The sequence below is a fragment of the Choloepus didactylus genome, chromosome 1, assembly GCF_015220235.1.
Source record: "Choloepus didactylus isolate mChoDid1 chromosome 1, mChoDid1.pri, whole genome shotgun sequence".
NCBI classification, from domain to species: Eukaryota; Metazoa; Chordata; class Mammalia; order Pilosa; family Megalonychidae; genus Choloepus; species Choloepus didactylus.
Genome location: NC_051307.1, coordinates 105,507,758 through 105,518,191, shown reverse-complemented (window position 1 = coordinate 105,518,191; position 10,434 = coordinate 105,507,758). Strand labels below are relative to the sequence as shown.

General features: G+C 43.7%; 1 long non-coding RNA gene across 1 annotated transcript; it reads right to left on the bottom strand.

Annotated features, from left to right (window-relative positions):
- Positions 1–431: 431 nt before the first annotated feature.
- LOC119542778 lies at positions 432–5,463 on the bottom strand. The gene is made up of 3 exons (XR_005218489.1): positions 5,406–5,463; positions 1,425–1,557; positions 432–1,315 (listed from the first exon to the last, which is right to left on the bottom strand). It is a non-coding gene; the product is annotated as an uncharacterized LOC119542778 (long non-coding RNA).
- Positions 5,464–10,434: the final 4,971 nt, after the last annotated feature.

Sequence of the window (10,434 nt, the reverse complement as noted above, 5' to 3'; positions counted from 1 at the left end):
CTGACTCTGACTACTGCCAGTAGGCAACTGTCAGCTGCTGGTCTCAGAGTCCATGTCACAGCCTGAGCTTGCCAGATGCAGTTTGCAAAAACCCTCACCAGAGAAAGATCAGCAAGGACTAGGAACATATTTTACAATGTTCTTTACTTCCACTAGAGGGCGCCTGCCAAATGTGGAGGGATTGGGCTGCCCTGCATCTGTAAATATACGATGGAAATTTCAGCTAACTGCTGCCAGGTTTCAGTTTATCCCTGTGACATTTAGCTCCCCTTACTGATTGGTGCCCAGTCCACTGCCCAGATGCCCCTCTCCAAATGACTCAAGTGGGGATTCTTTGTACACTTGTCAGCTTGGGATGAATCTGTGGTCTAGGGTGTGGTAAGGAACTGGGCATAATTATTTCAAACAGGGAAAGAGAGTCATTTGTGGAAAGTTTTACAGCTTTAATTTGGCATTAAAAAAACAATAAGAGCAATTGTAGACTTTTTCAAAGGGAAATATAAGTTGAAAACAATATATGCTATTGATTCATTGAATATTAATTAAGTGCCACTATGAACTTTAGGAGGCACTGGACAATCAGAGATGCCCAGAGCTCAGCCTCTGCACCGAGGGGCTGGGTCAGTGCAGAGGTGGGGTTGCACGCTTGTGCTCTATGCCTCGCTCCACAGCTGAGCCCTGATCCCAGATTCCTTAACATAGAGTTTCAGGGACCTTTCCAATCCACTAGGGGGCAGGGGACACAAGGAGAAGCCTCAGGGTCATCCCTGATCTAGTGTTTGCTGAAGACTGTACTGGTGCTTCGGAAGGTCATTCCTAATGGCTCCAGTTCTGGAGGGGAGGGGAGCCATGTTTTCTCCATCTCTGCAGCATGGCCTCCAACTCTTCTCCCTCTTTCCTTCCTCCCCTCCCCCATTCTTCTTTGGCAATGTCATCGTGCACCTCCTCTACGTATGGCACAGAGCTAGACCTTGGCCACTGGGTCTATAATACAAAAAGCAGGCTAGAGCCAAGGAGCTGTAGCAAAGCAGCCCCTGTGTCGTCAGGGACATCAGGTAAGTTGTGGCCACTGCAAACTTGATTCATGTGCTCTGAAAAATGTTTTTTTTTTTCCTGGTTTATGAATTTATCTGAATGCAAAGTGTAAGAAAAATATAAAATTTAAATCACACTTAAATATTTAGCAGACGCCTTCACTGAGGAAAAAAATAAGCATTTACAATTGAGAAAGTATCCAAAATCATCATGGTTATGGCCCAGTTTCCACTTTAGCAGGCTCCTGGGTTCTACCCTCTGAATCCCAAGACAGTCTGACCTGTAAGTGAAAGAACATATGTGTGTGAGTGAGAGAGAGAGAGAGAGAGAGAGAGAGAGAGAGGGAGAGAGGAAGAGAAGCTGCTCCCTGGAGGTATGGCTGTTCTCACCACAGCAGAACTGGCCTCGGAGCACAGTGACAACATCAAGAGTGGGCAGAGCAGAGGCTGACTGAGGCACAAAGGCTGTGCTGGATCCAGAATTTCTACTCAGGCTTCCCTGATGAGGAATGGGGCAGCTGATCTGTCATGAAACAGCACTTGGTTAGCAATTTACATTAGACTGAGAAAACGTCAATCATTCATATAAAAGAAAAGGGAGTTCTGGTGGAAATAAGGGGGGTCTGAGACTTACCCCCACCCATTCCAGGTCACCCTGTACCCCCAGGCCTCAGGCTCTCTGGCCAATTAACTTTCCCCCGGATTTGTCTTTGAGCTCATGGGCAGAGGGCATATGTATAACAAACTGACTTTGGACTTATTTCATTTCATCAAAAAGTAAATCAATCTTGTTCTGTTAGTTTTGGAGTTTTCACAAAAGATAATGCTGCCACCCACTTTCTCTACAATGCGCTGATTATATGTGGTCTCTGTTGGATTAAACTTTCCTTGGTAACCATTTCTTATCTCCTCTTAAAGGTGATGCTCCCAAATGTCTTCTGGTTAATTTTCATATTCTCTGTTCACTTCTCAGGACATTCTGTATATTAGTTATTTACGAGTGGATGTTGTTTTCTAACAGTGATCAAATGACATAAGGACTGCTTTAGTTTTGTAGGTTGCTTAAAGCAGATACCGTGAAATTGGTTGGCTTAAACAATGGGCATTTATTAGCTTACAGTTTGAGGTCGAGAAAGTGTTCAAATCAAAGCATCATCAAGGCAATGCTTTTTTCCCGAAGACTGGCTGCTGGCAATCCTTGACTCCTATACCACATGGCAAGGCACGTAGCGACATCTGCAGGTCTCTCCCTTCTCTTCCAGGTTTCCTTGTTTCCAGCTTCTTGATTCCATGGTTTTTCTCCTCTGTATTCGTTCCGTTTAAAAGGACTCCAATAATAGGATTGAGCCCCATTCTGAATGAGGTGGGTTACACCTTAACTGAAGTAGCTTCATCAGAAGGCCCTACTTAAAATGGGTTCATACCTACAGGAATGGATTAGATTTAAGAACATGTTTTCCTTGGGTACGTGCAGCTTCACACCACAAGGACTGTAAGAGCACCACTCTCTTCTGCAGGGCCCTGCTGCCTGCCTCCAGGTCCCATTGTCTGCTCTTGGGACCTGCTGCCTGTCCGAAGGAACTGTCACCTGCCCCTGGGGACTGATATCTGCCCGCTGGGAACCACTCTCTGCCCTGTGGCACTGCTGAGTTCCACCCTGACTGCTGGACACTGTTATCTGCTGCTCCAGCTGAGGCCCTGGAGCACTTGGGTGTCAGGGCCACATGGTGTTTTGTGCAGAATGTGAGAGAAGGCCTCTTTGTTCTTCTGAATTATAGACTTTCACCAGGCATCAAAACAGAGATGCTTGAACTTACCAAGGTCCTTTAGGAGCAGCCCCTTTTCAGTTCTTACTTGTAATAGGACTCAAATATGAGTTCCCAGTAGGGCCAGGCTGGGAGATGAATCTGTGTGACAGACACCATTTTGTTGTTCCCTTTGACCACAGAGACTTTATTATCAGGCCAGATTTGTCCGATCTGGCTCTATTCTCTATTCCAAGAAGATGAGTCCTGCTCCATGAGGCTCCCCACCCCTCGTGCATGCCCAGAACACCAGCTACCTGTGCAAGTTTGTCTTATTTAATTTAGGAAAGAGGAGTTCAAACTTTCTGAAGTCAGAGGACATTAATATTGAAAAAGAAAGATCAAAGCATGTTGAACAAGTGGCAAAGTTTAATATTTATGCAAAGCAAATGGGAATACACCAAAGTTTGTATTGGTGTGTCATTCATGATTCATGTTGTTAAAAGAAATAACAAATTTTAATGCACATATTATGATAGAGGTTGGAATTTTAAAAGAAAACATCCTTCTCCTTTTTAATATGTCTCTCTGTGTCATCCTGATGTGACTATGGGTAATCTTATAAGTGCCAATGTTTGCACTGTTTGTTTTCTGACCACTCTAGGCTTCTGTTTGGGGAAACCCAACACAATGGAGTGAAGTGGGGGTTACAGCAATGAGGGGTCAGGGAAATAGCACAGGATTTGGTCTCTGGTTAGAATTTTGGCTCCACCACTTACCTGCTGTGCAAATCCCTACACAAGAGAGATAAAGTCAGACAATGGGGATTCTTCATTGAACTTTCTCTTGGTCTGTATTTGATCTACTATTTCACCTATTTATTAAGTATTTTTCACTTTTATTTCTAGTAAGAATTTATATTTGATTCTTTTTCAAATCTGCCTCCCCCATCCCTTGCTCTGTGGTTTCTACGACTACAGTAGCTAGGTTGAATTTATGAGCGGGGCAGGTGCCTAGTAGAGTGACACTTGGGGGAAAGGACTAAGGAAGTCCTCAAGGGAATGGTCCCCGCAGAAAGGCCAGCTGAACTTGACGTTGCCCTGGAAAACCCCAATGTGAGCAGCCCAGGACAGGGACTCCGAGTTTACAAGGATTTCTTACATTCCTTAAACATAGTCCATAAGTCTCTACCTTGACTTTGTCAAAATATTCCTTCGAACCAGCCTTCCATACTCCCATTTCTACCTGTCCAAATCCTGCCCATACTTTGGGGTCACATTGGAAATTCCCCCTACTCCATGACACCCTCTTTCCTCTCCTCCAGCCCACCCTCAGCTGGAAAGGATTCTCCCCTTCTCCCAGGAGCGCCAGTAGCACTTGATTCCTCTTATGTGCCATTTTTAATGAACAGGATCAGCTATAACTTATAGGGTCTAGTGCAGAATGAAAATGCATGGCCCCTTGTCCAAAAAGTATTAGGAATTTCACGAGGGCGACAGCAAAGCATTAAACCAAGTGCAGGGCTCTTCTAAGTGCAGGCCACAGGTCACATACTCGTGAAGCCAGCCCTCCTGATTAAACTCATAGACTATAAGGGGAGACTGAGAGTTCCACCGGGCAAACTCAGTCTTTTAAATGCCCATTTGGATTCCCTCCCAAGTTGCCTCCTGTGCTGCGACCCCCTTCCTGAGCCCTTTTCAGTGCTCCAGCACCTACACACCAGGCTGTCACCTTGGTGGGACTTAGTTGAGTGCTCTGCTCCCTGAGCCCCCAATAGCCACCCTGACATATGCCCACTGCCCCCTCATCCACACCTCCTGCCTCACTGACGTCCTTGGGTTGGCCACCAGCACAAGGAACAGGGAAAAATCTATTGGTTACTTTTCCACAATATCATTGTCTCTTTCCAGTCCTTCTCAATGCCAGAAATCGCCAACATATGACTCTCTCTTTGCCAGCATGTTGATGCAAACAATGCAGTCCCTAGCACTCTTCCACCTGGTATATTTCTTCTCTCTGATGAAATGGTAACCACAGATGCTTATCTGATGCCAGGTATGCTAAGTGTACTATCTCATTTAATGCTGTTGACAGCCTTTGACATATACACAGCTAGTATTAATCCTTTTCCAGATGAGTACATTGAGACTCAGAGAAGGTAAGTAACTTGACCAAGGAGATAAAGCTAAGGGGTTCTTCCTGTTAGCCACTAGGCTATATTGCCTCTGTATGGACCAGTTGAAGGCAAAGACCCTATCTTATTCAGTATTGTGTTCCCCATTGTACATTTTTGTGCTCTCAATTCTAGTATGTTTTTAGGGTTATTAACAACTCCCATTTACTGAGAGCTTACCGTGTGCCAGGCACTGCACCAAGCACTTTGCGCATGTTGTCTCATTAAATCCTCAGCACAGCTCTACTAGCAGGTTCCATTGCCCACATTTAATGAAGAAACTAAGAAACTAAGATTAAATCTTCAGCTATGTCACATTGCTAGTAAACAGCGGCTTTAGGGTTTGGACTCAGGTCTGTCTTGGCTCTAAATATAGGGTTCCTAAACAAGCTAAGCTACTCCCATACCCCTGCCCCTGCCCAGCCAGCCCCTCTCCATCCTACACACCCTTACCTTCCCGCCAGTATCCATCCTCCCACTGCCTCAGTCTCCATTAGAATCTGAGTCCTGGAGGCTCAGACTGTTGCTTAATCCACCAAATGATTTGGCTACCTGTTGCATAATACTAGCAAGAGAAAATTTCCCACATTACCTGTCCTGGCCCTCTGATCTGTACCCTCTCGATTTCAAGTTGTCACCTTCTAACGTTCTTACAGGAACACCAGAAGCAAAGACTTCCCACACCCCAAATGTTTTCTAGAGGTCAGATAAGAAGTAGGGAAGGAATGCTACCAGCTGGATTCAAGGTGAGCAGGAGGCTTAGTCCCCTCCCACAGGTCTTCTATGTGCTGTAGCCTTGTACATTTTCCCTCTCAACTTTCAAGAAGTCCACTCAAGACAATCTATTAAGAAGAATGGCCTATATGGTTGTTGGTTGCATTGTTAACCCTTTCGAGGGCCCGGATAAGTCTCTATAAACCAGTAGAGATTCTCCTGTCCTACAAGTGGAAAGTGGCCTACCTCTTCACTTGCAAACATATGACATACACACAAGTCCACACCCACACACATATCTATACAATTTGATGCCTGTTCCCAAGATGATTCATCCTAATTTTTAATCATTGGGTTAAAAATTGGTGCCAGTCTTGTCTATTCAATAAGATGGTGAAGTGGTCTCAAAACTAAGTCACCAGAGAAGTGACTGAGGGAACAGGAGTGATGGAGCCCAGAGTAAAGTAACAGGAAACAGCCTGGATGTCTAAATATCTAAAGCCCAACAGAGATACCAGGTTGCTGACTTAGTCTGTGTAGTTTCTGAGGGCAAAATCTGTATCCATAACAAGGCGGCAGTGTTGACTCAATGTGAAGGAAAAGCTTTCTAGTAATCAGAGCTATTCGACAATGGAATGGACTGTCAGAGTGGTAGACAGTTTCCTGTAACTGAAAGTGCTCAATCAGGCAGACACTCAGGGGGCTCTGCTTTGCCTGTGAGGCTAGCCTGGGGGCTCCCTCTTGAAGAGGAGGCCTGTGCCGGGGATACAAGATCGAATATGGCATAGACACTGCTGCCTTCTGAGAACCTTTCCAAATCAGAATGTGTTCTTCTAAATTTAATGTATCCTGAAGGCAGAGACCACTGCTTACACTTCTCTCATGTGTTCACAATAGCTAAAAAGGCGTCATGGAGCTAAACCCAACAATGAGCATCTGGAAGGCAAGAATCACCTATTTCCTCTGTGAGCTTTAGCATCTATCACAGTGGAAGTATCCAGGAAATAGTTTTGAAGTTAATGAATGTGTGTCCCTGTGGTATTCAGTACATGTCAGTAAATGTATCCACAAAATCTATGATATTGGCCCATCAAAAGGATCCATCCCATGACAGAAAAAGAAGTGCTCAAATTTAATAAAAGGCAATGAGTTTAATAAATGCACCCTTGAAAGGGCAATCTTGTGGCCTCAGGATTACCATATAACCCTTTGATGGTGAGGCCATGGCTCTTTTGAAAATCTTGTCCCCTCACATCCCAGCAGGCACACCATGGGGCTCATTAGAAGATGCTATCATTTCTCATCTTCCTTCTGACCTGAACAGTGAAACTCATCTTGTTTGGAAGACATCAAAAGATACAAAAGTTGATGACAGAAACCAGCAGGAGAGAGGGATGTGATTCTCTACATTGATTAGCATTTTTTTCTGGAAAACGTCTAACTAGAAATAATTTAATCATTTACCTTTTATTTACCTACTGAACCTGGGGTAGAGATAACTTCAGTACTGGCTAAGTCATCATTAAAGTCAACAGGTGAAAGTCTTTTCTGCAAAATTGATTTCCAATTATTCTACACTTTCACTCTTTTAATTGTCAACCAAACTCAATACATTTTTGTATTCCTTTAGCTTTTCTTCAAGCTGCAATATACAACAATGCTTTCTATTGTTAAGAATAAGGATTTGCTCATTTTTAGGCAGTGCCCATCATCCAACCTCTGCAGCCTTCTTTGGACCCATATTCTTTTGGTTTGGGATTAAGGGAGAAGTGAAGTGGCTGGTGTAGGGCTCAAATCCAGATTCCACCACTTCCTTGCTGTGTGACATTGATCAAGTTCCAGAACCCCTCTGAGCCTCTGTTTCCTCCTCTGTAAAGGAGAGATGATGAGAATAGTACCTCCCTCACAGAGATATGAGGATTAAAGCACAATACCTCTGTTTTAGTTTGCTAAAGTTGCCAAATACAATATAGCAGAAATGGGCTGGCTTTTAACAATGGAGATTTATTTGTTTACAAGCTTACAGTTCTGAGGCTGTGAAAATGGCTGAATCAAGGCATCAACAGACGATCTGGAGATCCTAGACTCCTCTGTCACATGGGAAGGCACATGGCGGCATCTGCTGGTCCTTCTCTCCCAGGTTTCGTTGCTTTCAGCTTCTGGCTGCTCTATCTGTGGCTTTCTTTCTCAGCTTCTGTGTCTTTTTCTTTGCCAGCTTCTCTGTCTGTCTCTCTCTCTCTGTTTCTCATCCTCTTATAAAGGACTCCAGTAAAAGGATTAAGACCCACCCGGGGCATGCTTCAACTGAAATAACCTAATCAAAATGTCCCACCCTCAATAGGGCTACACCCACTGGAATGAAGTAATTTTAAGAATGTGATCATTTCTGGGGTCTATAAAACCTCCAAACCATCACAGCCTTTTACAGAATAAATAGCCAATAACATTCATTATGATGATGATGTTTTCCTGAGAATTTCTGTTAGAACCTCAGAAAGGTCAAGCCCAAATTCTCTCTTTAACCCTAAAGTGATCCTTTCTTTGGTGAGACAGAATGTTTGATGAGTATTTAGTAGGAACTATTCTCTTAAACTAAAGAGAACAAAAGCTTTCCCAACTGTTTCTTATGCAAAAATGAAAGCCTACTACAAGATTCACTGTGTTCTCCAGACCAATATCACACACAGGATCACCAGCCCCAACAGTAAAAGAACTTTCCCTGAAGACTAGAAAGATTTCATGAAGTGCAAACTTTTTTCTATTATGGGTTTAGATTATACATGTTCTCCAGGACTGGGTCTAGGCTGCAGCAAGGGAGAGGCCTAGGGCATAAAATATAAGGAGGTACTATCCCAAGAGTGAGTGCCTCCTTAAATTGCGTGCCTTTGGCCTCTCCTTTGCCTCACTCTCATCCAGGCCCTGCTCATCCTCATGTATCCCCCCTAATGCAGGTCCATTTTGGGGTTTGGATTTGCAGAGCCCAGTCATGATTAGGGAAGCTCTTGCAGAGCCCCTTCTCCACCCCTAGAAAGGGAGTAATCACCTCTGGTCACTGTGGCTAAACAATTTTTGCCATGCTGTAGCCAGGTCCATGTCTCCCAATTTTGGTACGCTGGCACTGAGGGCAAAGGGCTCTTTCAAATTACTGCATGATGACTTCCAGCACAACTTGTATGAAGTTACCTTCACAAGAAACTTGATGGGTCCTTGAACAAGAGTAATCTGCTTTCCATCCACCAACATTTTACATTGGAGAAATAAATCCTAAGCGAATTCCACAGGACAAATGTTATGATAATTTCATATATTGACTTTGCTGAACAGGTTTGCTGGACCAAATGAGTTGCAGTGAGCTCCTTCAGGGCAGATGGGGTCTTTTCATCACTCTGTCTCCAGATGTCTAACATCACAGATAGTATGTACTCAATAAATGTTCGTTCAGTGAACATGTGAATGAAGAAACGCCAAGCTTATCAGAAATTAATACCCAGCCTCTCAGAACCTAGGCCCTTTAAGTACCAAAAAGGGCAGAGCCAGGGACTTGACCCAATGATTTAAAAACCAACCACTGCCACTTCCTGCCTGGGAAAACCAATCCTTCTCCTGGCATTTGCTGACGTGCCCTCGTTCATGTTCTGCTTTGTGAGAAGCTGGATATCTGGTCTCATCTCAGCTGTCACTGAGTTGATATTTCACCTCCTTCTTGCGGGATCCTTCCCCTCCTAGGCCTATGTCTGCTGGCAGGACTCTGAGGGAACCAACCATTGAGCAGCTCTGATCCTGAGCATGCCACTTTCCTCCTCATCCTGGTTCTTACTGGCAGCTGTAAACATTGAATTCTGCCTTGGAATAGTTCAAATGCATCAGCCCTAGTAACTGGCCAGAGAAAAATCCTTTGTACAAATTCTGAGGCCCCGGTGCCGTCCTCAGCTGCCATCTTGAGATCTCCGTCGTGCTCATGGAGGTACAACCCAACCAGCACTGCCCAGGGCCTTGCTGCCATCTCCTGGAGACTGTTGATCCTCTTCTGCTCCTTAAACCTAAGGGTCTGGTTCCTCTGCAAGCCCCTGATGTCTTCAACACACTATCAGATATCAAAGTTAGTGTGAATGGAGAGGGTAATTGTTTTAATGCAGTAGTGCAGGCCTTGTAGAAAAATGGACAGATAAATAATTAAAACAATGTTGTAAAAGGCCAGAAAATGGCATAAATGCCTATGTCATAAATGGCATGCAAAGAAGCTGGAGCCAGTTGGATAAAACCGACCCAAGGTCACTCAGGAGTATATGCATTTATCGCACATGAAAATCTTTTAAATTATGAAATTGATGCATGCTCAGGAGGCATGAAAGCCTCTTTTTGGCACTAATGCAATCTTGGAACATGTACCACATTACCCTCAATTTCCTTCATTGCCAACAAATAAATGGTAACTGTTTTCCTAAGAAAGCGAAATAAATCAAAATAAGAGAAAATTGATTCAGCTTCTTGGCAAAGCTATTTTAGCTTATAAGTGTTAGACATGTAGGTTAGTTGAGAAAAAACAAAGATATTATAAAATACATTTTAAAAAAGAGTTCTGATGATTTTCACATCTCTAAATTCCCATGAAAGTTAGCATGGAAGCAATAGCATAGGAAAAGAGAAGGCTGAGCTAAAATACACAAGTTAATCGGTAGGGGTATAAATTGGCACACCCTGTCTGATAGACAATTTGAGCATAGAAATTAAGAGTTCTAAAAAACATCTAAAATCATTTGAGTCAATG